This window comes from Dipteris shenzhenensis, chromosome 1, assembly GCF_047967505.1.
Source record: "Dipteris shenzhenensis isolate YYH24624 ecotype China chromosome 1, Dip_SZ_1.0, whole genome shotgun sequence".
NCBI lineage: Eukaryota > Viridiplantae > Streptophyta > Polypodiopsida > Gleicheniales > Dipteridaceae > Dipteris > Dipteris shenzhenensis.
In genome coordinates this window covers 37,792,478-37,809,135 of record NC_141596.1, presented here as the reverse complement: position 1 = coordinate 37,809,135, position 16,658 = coordinate 37,792,478, and the positions used below count along the sequence as shown (strand labels likewise).

Sequence of the window (16,658 nt, the reverse complement as noted above, 5' to 3'; positions counted from 1 at the left end):
GTGACCATTCCAACATAATCTTCGTAGAGGTCTATACTTTCGGACTAAGGTTAAAGTGGAGTGGCCATGCAGCGATGATGTGGCATCAACCATGCATAAAAACAACTTGGCAAACCAATTGTGTTTGTAAGGTTTTGGGTTTTAAGGGTTGCAAATGATGTGGTAGTTCTTTATCGATCATCTCGCTAAGGCCCTTGCTGAGTGCTATGCTAATGCTAATAATCTCAAAAACTAAAACACTCAAAACTAATGCTCAAAACCAGTGTTAGGTCAACCTGGCTGACCTGGTCAACGCTGACCATTGACCCTAGTCCATTGGTCAACAACAGGTCGGTACAAAAGCCAACGTTGATATTAAAAAGTCAACACATTGACTTTTAACTAAAAATTCAACTCTATGTATTCTACTTGTGATGACATGGCATTGACTGTGCTGATTGCCGTGTATGGTTGTACGGATGCCTGCGTGGCTGTTGACCTGGCTGCCTAAGCATGGCCACGGGCTTTAGATGCCCATGACATCCCCTTCTACTGAAACTCAAACTAGGGTATGAAAAGGGCCTCCCATTGTGCTAACGGAGGTGACTATCTAAGGTATACCTGGATGATAAATCCTGATCAACCTGGTTCATAAATCCAGAGGTGATCTCTTAGTTTATGAAGCTTGATCTGTAGGAACTGAATTCCCGAGTCTGGTGCTAACTTCTTGGAAGGATATTGGTTGTGGGTTAATGCTACAGGATAATGCTCCATGTGGTTTTCCTCAGTGCATATAGGTGATGGGAACGGAGGAAGACTAGGTTTGAGAGAGGCATCTTGGTCTTGTTGTAACCTTGTTGCCTGCTGGTAATACTGTATCCTACTGTATGACTGTGTCTTGACACCGCTGGTCTGGTCTCGAACCCCTTGAATGACTAATATCACAGGTCGAGGTGGAACACCCTACTCCAATAGATGAGCTTCGACTCATGGCCTCCACACTTGGTGCTGGTAATCTGGTCGGAATTCGAAATCGTGCCACCATAGTGCTGTAAGAAAATAATACAACGTCTGTGCTCAACAGATAACAGGATCTCGTACGCAAGAGAGAAAACAAGATAGTATGGAGAATCAAAAATTTGATTACTGTAGAATTGATACAATAGATGGCGCTACCTCCCAGCCGTGCGCTCCTGTGAAAGAAGCTTTGATGGCGTGCTGAAAACAGCAGAAGACGGAGACTGAATGCTAAGGAATCAAGGTTACTGTAGCCAGTGATGAAATGGGCTTCATGGGCTTGCTCTTATATAGCCACCAGTCGTAGTCGGTTAGGCTCAATTGGGTGGCCGACCCAGTCCACCCAAAACGGTCGACTGGGGATCGGTCCCGAAATAGGTCACCGACCATACGATAGAACCGGTGCGCAAAACAGAGCAACTAACCTACGTTACCCGTTCGGCCCACAGCCATCCGGGATCATCTGAGGCTCCAAACGGGCCCCGCAACCCGAGATTGGGCTGCCCCGAGAAATACTCTGTCTATCCTCAGTGCGGTCAGTCAAGGGATGCCTTCACGCACTTGCATGTAGCCTAGTTGGCGGTGTGCCAACTCTATCTGAAGCCATCCAGCCATCAAGCCACACATGGCCCCCATCTGGTGTCCAAACCAAGACCTACCGGATAATAACCGAGCTACTCGAATGCCTTCTCCTCATATGGGGGCTTACAAGTAGAGTTAGCTGATTCCCGCGTAGTTACACGAGAGTGGAGCATTGATATCTAACACCCCCCCTCAATGTCCACCCGCAAGTGAACTTACTTTTTCGGCCCAATGCCAAGTCGATGAAGATGCCTCTCCAGCAGCAGGTCTCTTCCAAGAGCCTTCGTGAAGATGTCCGCAACATTCTCTGTAGTCGGACAGTACACCAAGTCGATCTCTCCATCCATGATCAGCTCGCGTACAAAGTAATATTGAATCTCAATGTGTTTTGTGCGAGCGTGAAACACCGGACTCTTTGCAATCGCCATGCAACTCTGATTGTCACATGATAATTGCGTAGGCTTGTTCTGTAGGCTTGTTCTGCACTGCACCCATGTCTCCTAAAATCCTCCTCAACCACACTGTCTCGCAAGAAGCAAAGCATGCAGATTTGTACTCGGCCTCAGTAGAAGAAAGAGCAACTGTGGGTTGCTTCTTGCTGACCCATGACACAACACCAGATCCAAGTGAGAAACAGTACCCTGTCACTGATCTCCTGCTATCCACGTCTCCTGCCCAATCCGAGTCACAGAATCCGGTCAAGATGTTGCCCTTGGTATAGGTGATACCATAATCAAGTGTGCCTTTGATGTATTTCAGCACCTGAATCCCTACCCTCCAATGGTTCTCCCGAGGCTTATTGGAAAACCTGCTTAGTACACCAGTCGCAAAACTGATGTTCGGCCGTGTGTTGCACAGGTAGATCAAGCTATCCACAAGCCTTCTGTATTTCGCTTCGTCCACCAGTGGTGATGAATTCTCGTTTGAGAGCTTCGCGTCAACCTCCATAGGGATACCAACTGTTTTGCACTCAGCCATGCCAAATGCTTTCAGTATCTCTCCAGCATATTTCAGCTGTGAAATGAAGATCTGTTTCGGCTCCTACCAAACTTCAATCCCCAAACAGAAATGCATCAATCCGAGATCTGTCATTTCAAACTCTCTTCCTAGCATATGCTTCGTCTGCAAGATCTTCTCTTCATGGTTCCTTGTTATGACAAGGTCATCCACATAAAGGACCACAATCATACACCTGCCTCCTTCTCTAAAGATATACAAATTTGCATCAGATGGGCTCCTCCTGAACCCGTTTTGCAAAAAGTAGGCATCAATTCACCGGTACCACACTCGTGGGACCTGTTTCAGCCCGTAAAGTGCCTTCTTTAGTTTGCAGACTTTACCTTCTGAACCGGGGATCTCAAAACCTGGTGGTTGTTCCACGTATACCTCCTCCTTGAGATCTCCATTCAAAAAGGCGGATTTCACATCCATCTGAAACACGGGCCAACTTCCCTGGGCAGCTAAAGCCAAAACACTACGAATTGTGGTTAGTCGAGCTGTGGGAGCAAAAGTATCTTGATAATCAAAACCATGTACCTATGCAAATCCTTTTGCCACGAGCCGAGCCTTGTACTTATCCAACGTGCTATCGGACTTGTACTTGATCTTGTACACCCACTTGGTTCCGATTACCTTACGCTTTGGTGATCGATCCACAAGGTCCCAAGTGTTGTTCTTCATTATGGAGCCATACTCCGACTGCATAGCCTCCATCCACCTATCATTGCCTTGTGCCTCTTCAAGACACTTGGGTTCATCAGCGCGGATCACTTCTATCATCAAAGCATAGTTGACCAAGTGTTCATGCGTCCTTTGCTCCTCTAATCTCTTGGACCGGCGGTGTTCGGATGGTTCCTCCTTAATTGCTGGAGGTTCTCTGCCGTCCAAAAGCTGCTTTACCCACTTCGAGAATGGTCGTTGCCGTTGTGGTTCTGTAGACTCTTCTTCATCTTCTTTGTCTTGAATCCTCCCAAGCACCGTTGGGGGAGTTCGGTCTGCTGTTGGTGGCAGTACTGGATGGATATCCTGGTCCTGGTTGTCTGGGAAGGAAGCATCCTCCTCCAATTGATGTAGTTGTTATGAGAAGACCACATCACGACTTACAATTACCTTCTTGGTAACAGGGTTATAGAGACGGTAACCCTTCGTCTCTTCACTGTAGCCCAAGAAAATACACTTCCGGCTCTTCGGTTCCCATTTGATCCTGGTAGCATCAGGGACATGCACAAAACAGTCACATCCAAAAACTCTGAAATGTGCAGCTGAAGGTTTCTTACCAGAAAAGGCTTGCAGTGGAGTCATCCCGTTCACAGCCTTCGTGTAGCTACGATTGAGGATGTAAACTGCAGTGTTACATGCTTCAACCTAGAAAGTCTTTGGCAAATCTTTCTCTTTTATCATACTCCGGCCCATTTCGCAGATGACGCGCATCTTGCGTTCTGCTACTCCATTTTGCTGTGATGTATGTGGCGGGAATTTCTGCCTCTTGATTCCGTGACTTTTGCAGTAACTTTCGAATTCAGTCGATGTGAACTCTCCACCTCTGTCTGATCTCAGCTTCTTCACCTTCCTCCCTGATTCTTTCTCAACCATTACATGCCATTCCTTGAACCTACTGAAAGCCTCGTCTTTTATCTTCAAGAAGTATATCCATATCCTTCTACTGTAGTCGTCAATCAGCGTCGTGAAGTAGAAGAAACCACCCAAAGCTTCCGTCTCCATCTTTCCGCAGAGGTCCGTGTGAACAAGCTCTAGAGGAGCCTTTGCTCTGCTGGCCTCTTTAGGAAAGGGCTGCCGATGCTTCTTGCCCATCATGCAAGCTTCACATACATCGCGCAGATCTGAAATTTCTGGTAGGTCTGCAATCATTCCACTTTTATGCATCTCCTTCAAAGAACTAAGGTTTAGATTACCAAACCTCTCATGCCACAGCTTAGTGTTCTTCACATCCGCTCGAGCACTGAAAGCTTAGAGTTCGTAAATGTTGTTGCACCGTATATCTTTACCAACAACCTTTCCTTAAAGATCCAGGATCTCTGCACCATTCTTATCGAATTGAACTTTGAGGTCCCGATCCGTGATCGCAAAAACGGACAACAAGTTCCTCTTGATATCTGGCACATAAAGAACATCGGACAACTGTTTTACAACTCCATCTGACTTGAGAGCAATCGTACCTTTTCCTTTTGCTGGACAGTTTGCATCATTGCCGACTGCTACCATGATGTCATTCCCTACCAGCTATAGAGAGGTATACCAATCCTTCCGACTGGTCATGTGACGCGGTACACCACTGTCAATGATCCAAGGTTCATACATGAACTGCCTCCGTGCAAATCTCCTCAATTGCGACGAACAGCTCTATGGGTACTGCCTGCGCACTGTTGCTGGACTCTTTCTTCACTTCGTTCTTCTCATCTGCAATCTTCTTGCGGCACTCATTCTGCTTGTGCCCTGCCTTGTTGCAATAGAAGCACTTGATCTTCTTTCTCTTTTTATCATCAGAAGAAGATGGGTTATAAGAGTCCTTACCCTTACCTTTGTTTGATCCAATCCAGAAAGCCGAATCTTCTCCAGTCCTCGTCTTTTGACGCATCTCCTCCTCCAGAAGCATCGCGCTGAAATCCTCAAAGTTGAGGGGCGGATTTATGTTCAGCGTATTCAACGCCGTAACAAGACCGTCGTACTTTGGTGGGAGAATCCGTATGCACCTTCGTGCTAGATTCTCGCTAGTGATGGTGATGCCAATCGCAATCATCTGATCGCGCAGATTCTTCACCCTGGTGATGAACTTCTCTGCCGCTTCAGACTCAGACAACTTTTCATTCGCGAGTTGAGTCTCCAGATTCTGAATCCGCGTCTGAATCGTGGTCTCGTACTGATTTTTCAAGACTCCATGCCTCCTCCGCTGTGGTGACATGTTGAATTAACGCCATGACGAAATCACTAACACTGCAGACAATAGAACACAGCGCATCTGCATTTCTTATTGTCCACGCGAGAATCTCATCCGCAGTTGGTACTATCTGTTGTCCTACATTGGCTGGATTCGGTCTCGGAACCGACCTCACGTCCACCCCAGTAGCAGTGTCCCAAAGCTCATATGCGCTTAGGATGGTCTTCATCTTGAACTTCCAGAGAGGATAGTTAGAGCCGTCCAACTTTCCGCTTTCGCTGAACGGTGGGATTCGCACTCTTGCGGGCTGGGCCATCTCTCACAATCTCCTCGCAAACAGAAACACACTACCAAATCTTCTTGCTAGAGTCCAGGCTCTGATACCATGTAAGAAAATAATACAACGTCTGTGCTCAACAGATAATAGGATCTCGTACGCAAGAGAGAAAACAAGATAGTATGGAGAATCAAAATTTTGATTACTGTAGAATTGATACAATAGATGGCACTGCCTCCCAGCCGTGCGCTCCTGTGAAAGAAGCAGTAGAAGACGGAGGCTGAATGCTAAGGAATCAAGGTTGCTGTAGCCAGTGATGAAATGGGCTTCACGAGCTTGCTCTTATATAGCCACCAGTCGTGGTCGGTTAGGCTCAATTGGGTGGCCGACTCAGTCCACCCAAAACGGTCGACTGGGGGTCGGTCCTGAAATAGGCCACCGACCATACGATAGAACCAATGCGCAAAACACAGCAACTGACCTACGGTTTCCGTTCGGCCCACATCCATCCGAGATCATTTGAGGCTCCAAACGGGCCCCGCAACCCGAGAGTGGGCTGCCCCGAGAAATGCTCCGTCTACCCTTAGTGCGGTCAGTCAAAAAGGGATGCCTTCCCGCACTTGCATGTAGCCTAGTTGGCGGTGTGCCAACTCTATCTAAAGCCGTCCAGCCATCAGGCCACACATGGCCCCCATCTCTGTCCAAACCAGGACCTACCGGATAACCGAGCTACTCAAATGCCTTCTCCTCATATGGGGGGCTTACAAGAAGAGTTAGCTGGTTCCCGCGTAGTTACACCAGAGTGGAGCATTGATATCTAACAAGTGCTCCCAAGATGACATCCGCGACTTGAGTAGCTGCAACCCTGAGTGGCCGACTGTGTACCCACCTAGAGACCTTCAGAGTGGCTGAAGCTACCTGCATGTTGCTCTCTATCTGCTTACCATCGTTCCGTGTGAAGTTCAACTTCCCCGAAAAGGAAGGCTTGGCTGGAGGGGGAAGTCTCTCCGTTTCTTGAGTAGAGAAATAAGAAGCTGTCCGTCCCGTTCTTCCCCCTCTTCTCGAGCGGTACATTCTCGGAGCTCCTTGGCTTCTCAAGCCTCTCTATCGCATTCGTCTTTTGCTTCCCGAGCTTCCCGATCGCGTTCTTCTTTTGCTTCCCTAGCCTCCCGATCGTGTTCTTCTATTGCCTCTCAGACGATTCTTTTGCACTCTCTTGCGGCCTGCTCACAATCTTCCCGTATCTCCTAAAGTTGGGTCATGCGGGTGAAGAGAGCCTCAGACTATTGCTGCTGCATCTGCATCATAGCCTACAACATGGTTGTCATGGGGCAGACATAGAAGTGTCTGCAGGATTCTGTGGCGGGGGGTGGTGCTGGTGGTTGAGGCATTGAACCCTCATCCCCGCCTATGTTGGACTGCTCACTGGTGCTCATGGTGTCCTTGCCGGATCTTGTATGGACCAACAAACAACAGAGCTGCCCCTAAACTAACCCTCCCTATCTCAAGAAACAAAACTGAAGCTCTAATACCACTGTAGCGGGAGATAGACTATCCTCACTCTCTCTCCTGCTCAATACTACACCCAATAAACAAAGTGATGATGTGGATGTGAGTGAGCAAATCAGAATGTAGTGGACCTACGAAGAGGAAATAGATACAACTGAATAATGAATGCCCAAAGGGCTGAATACGACTGTATGAAGAGGCTGAAACCCTCACTGCACAAACTGGAAAGACTAGACTATCTAGAGGAGGTGGATCCTCACTAAATCCCTGAAGAGGCTGAGGCTACCCTGCTGGTCTGCTGCGGGGAGGCCTTGGTGCTGCTATTTTGAGGGCAGAAGTGCCCAACCATGGGATGCAGAATGAGGGCCAAAGGCTGCCCCTTTATAGGCTGTTAGGTCAGCCTGGCTGACCCGGTCAACACCGATCGTTGACCCTATTCAGCTGGTCAATGGCAGGTTGGTTGAAAAGCCAACGTTGACCAAAAAGTCAACTCATTGAGTTTTGAACAAAAAGTCAACTCTATGTTTATTGACCTGCGATGATGTGGTGTTGACTGTCTGTTGACTATGTGCTGATTGCTGACTGCGCAAGGCTACCTGCATGGCTGTATGGATGCCTATGTGGCAACTGACTTGGCTGCCTGCGTTGGCACCGGCCACGGGCTTGTGGATGCCTGTGACAAATCTGGAGTGGTGTCATAGCGAATTCTGCTTGTATGATCTGATGAGGAACCGAGGGCTTACTGCAAATCATCCTGGACCCCATAAGCCTCTCAAATCTCCGCCAATTGGTCACCGATACAGCTATCGGCATCGTGTATCGAATAGCCATCCCTTTGTTAGAAGTGTGCCTTAAAGATGACAGATAAGCAGCCATGCCATGGGCTGCAGCTCCTGAAGTATTCTGGCAAGCGCTTTGCCTATAATTTCTAACATATTGAAGCCACTTTTTAAGCTTAAACTTATTTGAGGCAGCTTGAGCCTTATTGTTTCTTCTGAGTAGAATGCATGGCACAAACGTAACTCTACGACGGCTCAAAGACTTAAATCCATTGTTTTGAATGGCACTCTATGTTGGCCTTTTGCTTTGCATCACAAAGCCTATTTTCATTATATTGAGGCTTCTTGATGGGAATAACCCTGTATTAGGGAGGTGTATCAAGGGTTTGATAGGATGATCGAGACAATCCAACCTTTAGATGCTTTGCATGGTTGGAGGGAGGAGGCGTTCAAGACAATTACAGCCTCTTGGTGGACAAAATACCATTCACCTTTGGAGACTCCACCCTTTGTTTTGTATCCCTTATTTCAAGGTAAGGGAAAGACTGATAGAATAGCCCAGAAGCTCACACAGTGTGTGTGGGGAGTGGAATCACAAACTTCTTAAACTTATGTGCTTCCAATAGTTGTGCAGACTCATCAATAGACAATGATCTAGCCAGATATAGAAGCTACCGAAAGAAAATATTTTCCGTCCAAAACACACAATACAAAGAGAGAGAGATCCGAAGTCCTGCCAAAGCGTGGTCCTTTGATCTTACCACCACGTACTTTACTATCTGCCGGATATCTCTAGACTTGATCCTGCGTGCTCCACCTCGAGCATATGTAGACTCTCCGTCCGTGATCCTTGCACCTTGCTGTCCAAGATGACAGCCAAGGGTGAAGCCTCTTCCAAGCTCTTTGTCTGCAGGTCCTGGACACCTTCCTGGGGCTTATGAAAGCCTGTCTGGCTGGCCTCCTCCTGCTGCAATCTGCTGCTGAGTTGCTTCACCTACTGGATGAATGAATGCCCAGATTCGGGCTCCTTTTATAGGCCTCTAACGGCCCCATAATAGCCGACTGGCCAGCCCCATTTTAGCTGATCAGTCTGGCCCTACAGCCAACTAGGTTTGGCCCCTTTGGCGCACAAAACTAGGCCTTTATGGCCTTTCTTCCATGCCCTATATGGCTGACTTGCCTGCCATAAAACCCCCCACCAGCCCTTTATCTTGGGCTGTGGGCAGCCTGTATCAGCCTCTGCTAGGTGCTGCGGGATACCCTCGAGCGGCCCCCACGTTCCCTGTGTGATAAGGAAAGTGGGGTCCTGCTGGCATGCCTCGAATAAGTGATGTAGACTAGGTGCGGTGCTGCACCAACAGAACGCGCCCCAAGTGATCAAACCTAGCTCCGGTGCTGCGCGAGTGAGAATCCCGAAAGTCCACCTCCACACTTCCTGGGCACGAGTGCAGCTCCACAGGCAGTGTTTTGGTGACTCCTCATCCTCATGGCAGATCTGACAGCGTCCGTCCTGGCCTATCTGTCGCAACCAGCTCCCCACCGGAAGACCTTTGTGGGCAAGAAGCCACAGGAAGTAGGAGATCTTCCGTGGCCGCCAGCTCTCCCACAAGGCCTTCCAGAAGGCCTGCAAAAAGAATCTGGAAATACCCTGTACATACCAACTGGGCCGTTGGGTGGGGGGGCGGCTCTACATCCTCCCAAGAACTCGCCTGCCCAAAGTCGTGCTGTAGGCAAAGAAGGAGGTCAGCCCCTGTCCTGTCACAATCTCTGGCCAACTCCACTCTCCTGGGTCCCAATCAAGCTCTGACAAGGCCCGCCCCTCCCAGAGCCAGAGTCGCCAAAGCTGCATCTGATCCTGCTCAATGCTAGGATCGGTACGCCAGACCTTCCCCAAAAGGCCTACGACCCGAACCCTCTGCCATGGGAGTAGGGGGTCGATGAGCGCATCCTCTCTCCTGAGTCGTCCATCCCCCATAACCGCGAAGGAGATAGAGGAGTCGTCCATACGTCCTGCGACCACCAGTGGGATGCCACGGGGGGTGAACTGTCCCAGCCAACGGTCGTCACCAGGCATGAGGATCTGAGGCTCAGGTGGAACCAACCAATCAGCTGGGATCGCGCCGTCGATCTCCGTGCGTCTCGCCTGGGCTCCACGTGCACCTCCAGCTGCGTCTGCGAGATCAGCCGTCTCCAAATGTCTGTACGTGTCCCTCCAAACTCGAAGGGACCGGGCCGGCCCCCTCATCCAGCTATCCCACCTGATATGTGATCTCTCCCCCAACTGAAGGCCCTCGGCATCTCTGACCTGATCATTTCAAATAAGCGGCCGGCGATCGATCTCCTCCTAACAGCGGGGAGGGGACTGAATGAGACTGAGGCGGAGCCGCCTCCAAACCATGAGGAGGCTACGAACGAGTGGGGAACGGGGCTGAGTGAGCGGGGCGAAAGTGAAGATCCACCTGAGGGACGGGAGCCACTCTCCACCTCGGCGCGGAACACAAGAACCGACCCACTACTGAAGTAGCATCTTCCACGTCTGCCCCCCCGGGGTCAAACCGCGGATGACTAACTTGCCTAACAAGGCCTGACTCTGAAGCTCTGGATCGATGACCCCCGGGCCTCCCTCAGCCTGCGGAAGAATGACTGTCTGCCAAGCAACCCTGGCTCTGGTATCTCTGAGGCCATCCTCCCCGGACCAAAGGAAGTTCCGAACCAGCCTCCTAAGCTGTGCCACGCTGGATCTCGAGAAACACCAACAGGAAGCCACATACCAAGCCGTGGCAAGGAGGACTTGGTTGACTACCAAGGCACGACCTGCAAGGGAAAGCTTAGCAGTGCTCCAAAAAGCCAGCTTCTGTCGGATGGAATCTAGCACCGGGAGAAACTGCTGAGCTGGCGTGATGTCCAGGCCGACCTGAAAACCCAGGTATCTAGCTGTCTGTCCCCGTGGGATCCACCTGAAACCCAAAAACCTCCCCCACTGAGAACGCGCCCCGGGGTCTGTGAGAAAACCAACTGATTTGTTCCAGTTGATTTTCGCACCAGCAGCCGAACAGAAGACCTCCAGGGCCATCCTCACCCTCTCCAACATCAACTCATCGTCCTGGACATACAGGGCTGTGTCATCCGCGTACTCCGAGTCCAAGAGCTCCGTGTCCTCTCGGAGGGGAAGGCGAACACCCCTGATCCCTGTAGACCTCGCCCGAAGGTAGTAAGTCATAGCCTCAGCGAAGAAGAGAAACAGGTAAGGAGCAAGGGGGCAGCCCTGATGCACTGATCTCTCCAAACTAAAACGCTCACCCATCCTGCCTCCAATGATGACTCTGCTAGAAGCTCTCCTGTACAAAGCTGAAATACCCTGAATCCAACCTGCTGGGAAACCTAGCCGCTCCAGAGTCCCCTCCAGAAAGGACCAGTCCACTCGATCGTAGGCCTTCTCAAAGTCGAGAAGTAGGATGGCAAGGTGTGATCCGCTGTGCTGAGCCCACTCCACCGCCTCTGAAAAGGTGAAGACATTATCCAGGATACTGCGATCCTGGACAAACCCTGTCTGAGTGTCATGAATGAGGTCTGGGAGTAGAGGCCGAACTCTGGCGCTGATCATCTTGGCGAGGATTTTGTAGGCAATGGTAAGGAGAGTGATCGGGCGCCACTGACTGATCTCCTGTCTATCTCCTCCCTTCGGGATGAGGCAAATCAGTCCCGAGGAGAGGCTCTCTGGCATATAACCACTGCTGAAAATCCTCTGAAGAGCTGCTAGGAGGGGCTGATGGATCTGGTCCCAGAAGGAGGTGAAGAATGCCCGGGATAGCCCATCCTCACCTGGGCACTTCTGTCCATCGATGGCCATCAAGGCCTCCAGCATCTCATCCGTGGTAAACGGTGCCAACAACGTCGCCTGCATGCTAGGCTGGACCAGGGAAGGAGTGTGCCTCCACACCTCCTCACGAGCACGACGAGTACGAGGAGCAAGCGGCTCCTGCTGGAAAAGGGTCCTGTAGAAGTCGGTGGCCAACCCCAAGACCTCTCCTGGATCCGTAACGATGTGTCCCTCCGCTGTCCTGAGACTCCGAAGCTGATCACCTGCAACTCTCTGGCCATGCGTCCTGAAGAACTCCCTGCACATCCGGTCACCCTTCCGAGCCCAGAAGGAGAGAGAGGCGTGATAGGAAAACTCTGAGCGACGCTGGAGTGTCTCCTCAAGAAGGGCTCTGGCTCGAAGGGCCTGGATCCGAAGCTCCTCCGAGCCCGGGGATGCCTGCTGGAGTCGCTGAATGGAGGCGAGGTCCCTCCGAAGAGCTCTCTCTCTACCCCACCACTCCTGTCGAACCTGTAGGGCTGCGAGCTGGCAGATCTGGCTGGACTCCTGCAAAGCCTGCGCCACCGAATCAACCAGATCCACGCACTCGCCCCAGTCTCTGTCCCAAAGACTGCATATACTGCTGCGCACGTCCTCCCTCGAGAAAATGGAGTCGGGAATCCGGCATGAGCGGGGGGGAAGGACCTGAGCTGCCGAATCTAATGATAAGAGCACAGGCGCATGGTCGGAAAGTGTCGTCTCTGGAACTATACCGGCCTGACCGCCTCTGCTGATGGCCCAATCACTAACATAAAATCTATCCAGCCTCTCCAAGAGTCTGCCTCCTTCCCTGCGTAAGCCCCACGAGAAGTCCAAGCTCCCGTGCCAACGCCGGAAGGACGGGTCTCGCCAGCAGTCCCTTCCTCATGTCACAAAGATAAAAGAGTCCCAAGCGGACTGCTCCGCCTGAGACATACCTGTAAACTCCGGTCCTCTGCCCTGCTGGTCCTCCAAGGTCTCCAGATTGTTGAAGTCACCTCTAGCAATCCAGGAATCCATGTCTGGGAGAATCCCTGTAAGTGTCCTCCAGAAGGTGGCTCTGCAACGGAGATCTGTGGGAGCGTAAATGTTGAGGATTCCAACTCTGGAGCCCTCCAGTTACCCAAAGGGCACGACCTGGTATCAACGTGCCATGACCGAAAACTCCCTAGGCTAGCTGCTCTCCCACGGAAGTACAGACACCACCACTCCTCCCCAGTGCGCCGATCGAGGGCTCCTAATAAGTGTGAGAGCGTCCAAGGAGAATCTTCCCGCATCTACGAGAGTGAGCCGCAGAAAGCTTGTGCTCCTGGAGCAGCAGTACATCCAAACGACCAATCACTGCTGGCTGAAGTTCCTGTCTCAAAATGAGCTTCCTAGGACCACAGGTGCCAGAAGAGTGAAACCCGTTCACATTCCAGGATACGAGGTGTAGGCTCATGGTGAGGACTGGGAGGCTGCGAACAACTGTCTGAAGTCGAAGAAGAAGCTGACATTTCGGAGTGGAGGCGCTGACGCTTATGGGAAGGTTTGGAGGGGGAAGCGGGGTCGTCCTGCCCGTCCTTCAACACCTTCAACAAAGGCGAGAGGCCTTTGGTACCATGAACGAAAGCTTTGTCGAGCCAGCTCGAGATCTCTGAGGTGGACATCCCGTAGAAAGCACGGAGTTTCTGAGGAGTCCAGGCTCTGACATCTTGGGGGAGGGGCCAAGACAGGGGGGGCCTGAGGATCACAATCAGTCTGAAGCGTTTGGCAGCGCAACGCCACCGCAGGCGCACGTCACCCTCGGACCACTGAGTCTCGAGAAGCTGCCCACTGGACGGGCCTATCCAGGAGCAAACCTGAGCATGCATCTGCTCCCTGAGAGCCTCCCAGACCAAGTCGTCTGTCCAGGTCTCGGTGCCGTCGCTAAGGAACGTGAAAGCAAAGCTAGGGCCATCCCTAGGGGCCAAGGCGGCTATCTTCCCATCCGCCCCTTTGCGGAGCAGGAAGATACTGATGTCGAGGCAAGCAGGGAAGGTCCCGAGGTCGGCCACATCCAAGTAGTCCCAGGGGCCAGATCTGTAAAAGTCGCGGGGGAGCTCTCTCTCTTGAAGCTGAGGCCCGTCAGAGTCTGCCACTGAGGGGCTAGCGGACGGAGAAGCCTGCTCCGGTGGTGGTGTAGACTCAGGGTGTCCTGCCAGCGGGGGGGGAGGGGGAGGAGGCTGGGGAATAGGCAGCTCAGACTCCTCAGGGGCGGCTAGCGGAGGAGGAGGAGGAGGGGGAGCGGGGGCTGCCCTCGGCTGAGGAACCGTCGGTGCAGCTAGCTCTGCGGGAGAGCTGAAAGAGGCCCGGGGGGGGAGGGATGGGGCTGCATCTGGAGCTGGGGCTGAGGAGGAGGGGGAGAAGACTGAGGAGGACGAGGAGGGGGCTGAAGCTGCGGGTCGGGAGATATGGGGTGCAGTTGGGGGATGGGCTGGGGTTGAATGGGAAGAGGCTGGGGAGAGGAAGAGAGGGGGACCTGAGGCTGTGGAGGGCGGGCTACCGTCGAAGAAGATGCTCTCCCATGTCCCTGGGGCGGCTGCCTGTCGGGTCTCTGAGGTGCAGCTGCAGGTTGGGTAACCTCTGCCTCCTTGCCTTTATCAGAAATCTTCTTGTTCTTTCCTCTTTTCCTTCTAACCTCAGTCCAGCCGCCAGCTATCTCTGGTCCGGGCTCCGGTTGCCTCTGCTCCTCCTGGCGTGGCTGCCCGGAGGGGGGGGGAGGGGGCGGAGAGGGGGGGGCGGGGGAGGCCGAGAAGAGCTGGCGAAGCGTGGGCAAACAGCCGCCAGGTGCCCAAAGCCGTGACACCTCAGACACTGTCCTGGCTGTCCGGTGACTACCATGCTCTGGGTGATGCTGCCGGCACCTGTCACGATCTCGATCACTGCCAGGAGAGTCGCAGGATCCGCCACAGCCACACGGACTCAGGGAGTTCCTGCCGTAGTCACCGCATCGGCGAAAGTATCGTGCATAACCCAGCCAAAGTGGGAGCCCAGGTCCCTAACAATCGGCCGCAGCTCAGCAGCCAGACCTGGAAAAACTAGCGTCACTGGATGGCGAGGTATACGGAACCGAGCATCAAAATCCGCTGCGCTGAATCCACGGTAACACGGGACTATCATGATAATCTTTCCATCCACTGACGTGGGGGAGCCAGCAATCAGGTTGCTCGCAGCTTTCGCATTGGAGAGTTTAAGCCAGAAGATGCCCCTTCCCATAAGGGCCACCTCCTCAATATGGCCGTCCTCTAGCATGAGAGTCGACTGGAGCCAGTCCCTGATGGCTGATCTGGAGGGGGAATGTCCAATCACTCTGCCATAGACAGAGGTAAGGGTAAAGTCATTGGCAACCTCCTGAACCCGAGATGATTGTTGCTCTGTCAGGATGACACAGTAGGCATCTGGAGAGGGAGGGACCGTCTGGGCCTCCGGTTCCGGGCAGGGAGCCGCCATACCGCCAAGACAAACTGCGAGGCTTCCGATGAGGAAGAGGCTGCCACCCAAAAAAGGGGGGGGTAGATGTGGGAGGGTGGAGCCTGGGTGTGGCGGGAACGGAGGTGGCGCGGGGTGGAGAAGTGGAGGCGGGGAACGGGTGAGGTGGGGAGGCGGGAGCGGAAGCGGGGGCGGGGGAGAGGCGGAGTGGGGCGAGAGGACGGGCGGGGGGCGGGGGGAAGGGTGGGACGGAGGGGCGGGGTGGAGCGAATGGGCGGGGTGGAGCGAATGGGCGGGGGGGCGGGGGTGAAGGCGGGAGGGGAAGGCGGGGGTGGAACGGAAGGGCGGAGAGGCGAGAGGGGGCGGGGGCGGAAGGCAAGGGGTGAGGGGGCGGAATGGGAGGCGGGGGGTGAGCGGAACGGTAGTGGGGCGGGGTGGAGCGAAGGGGTAGCGGGGTGGAGCGGAAGGGGTAGCGGGGCGGGGGTGAGCGGAGCGGTAGCGGGGGCGGGGGTGGAGCGTGGCGAGGGGGGGCGGAGCGAGGCGGGGGTGAGGCGGGGTGTGAGGGGTGAGGGCGGGGGGGCTGCGGTGAGGGGGGGGGAGAGACGGAGGTGCGAGGGGGGGTGAGGACGGAGGGCAGGGGTGAGGCGGAGGTGGGGCGGGTGTGGCGAGGGAGGGCGCGGTGGCAGCGGCGGGTGATGGGAGGTGAGGGCGGAGGGGTAGGGGCGGGAGAGGGCGAGGCAAGGAGGGGCTAGGGGAGGTAGAGGTACGGAGGGGAGGGGAAGCTCGCAGGAGCACTATACCTTAGTAGTGACATTATCATCCCACATCCCGTCACTTTACATCATTCATGGGCAGCACATAGAGGCAGCAATGAGCTGCTGCTGTGCCTCAGAGGGTGGGAAGAAAGGCCCACAGAAAGGGCAGCAAAGGGAGCAGAAAGAGGGCAGCAAAATGGGCTGCCCATGGGTCCATAAATAGGCCCAAGCCTGTCAGCAGGGATGAGGGACAGTTGGCACTCATCAGACTGGTGGGGCCAGTAAACAGGTCAGCCACACAGGTAGCCGTACTGCTTCAGGTCAGCAGCAGGTAGTCAGGTCAGTTTATGCATGGGTCTGGTCAGCAATATACACCTCTGATCAGCCAGATCTGAGGGCTTATATGCCCTACATAGAGGCCCCCATTGGGGGGTTCTTGATATTCACTAGTGATTCACAGTTTGGCTGTATAGACAAGCGGCAGGGAGGTCTAGGGATCCATTCAGCAGCATGCCTCAGTTTGCAGACCTCCACAAGAGAGAAGAGCAATAAGGAGAGCAATTGGAGCAGAACTTTG

The 16,658-nt window shown here is 53.2% G+C and overlaps 1 protein-coding gene across 1 annotated transcript in view; it reads right to left on the bottom strand.

Annotated features, from left to right (window-relative positions):
• The window catches only part of LOC147905780 (mitotic checkpoint protein PRCC-carboxy-term protein), a 38,643-nt gene that overhangs the window by 19,997 nt on the left and 1,988 nt on the right, over window positions 1-16,658 (bottom strand). The gene's annotated exons all lie outside the window — the stretch shown is intronic.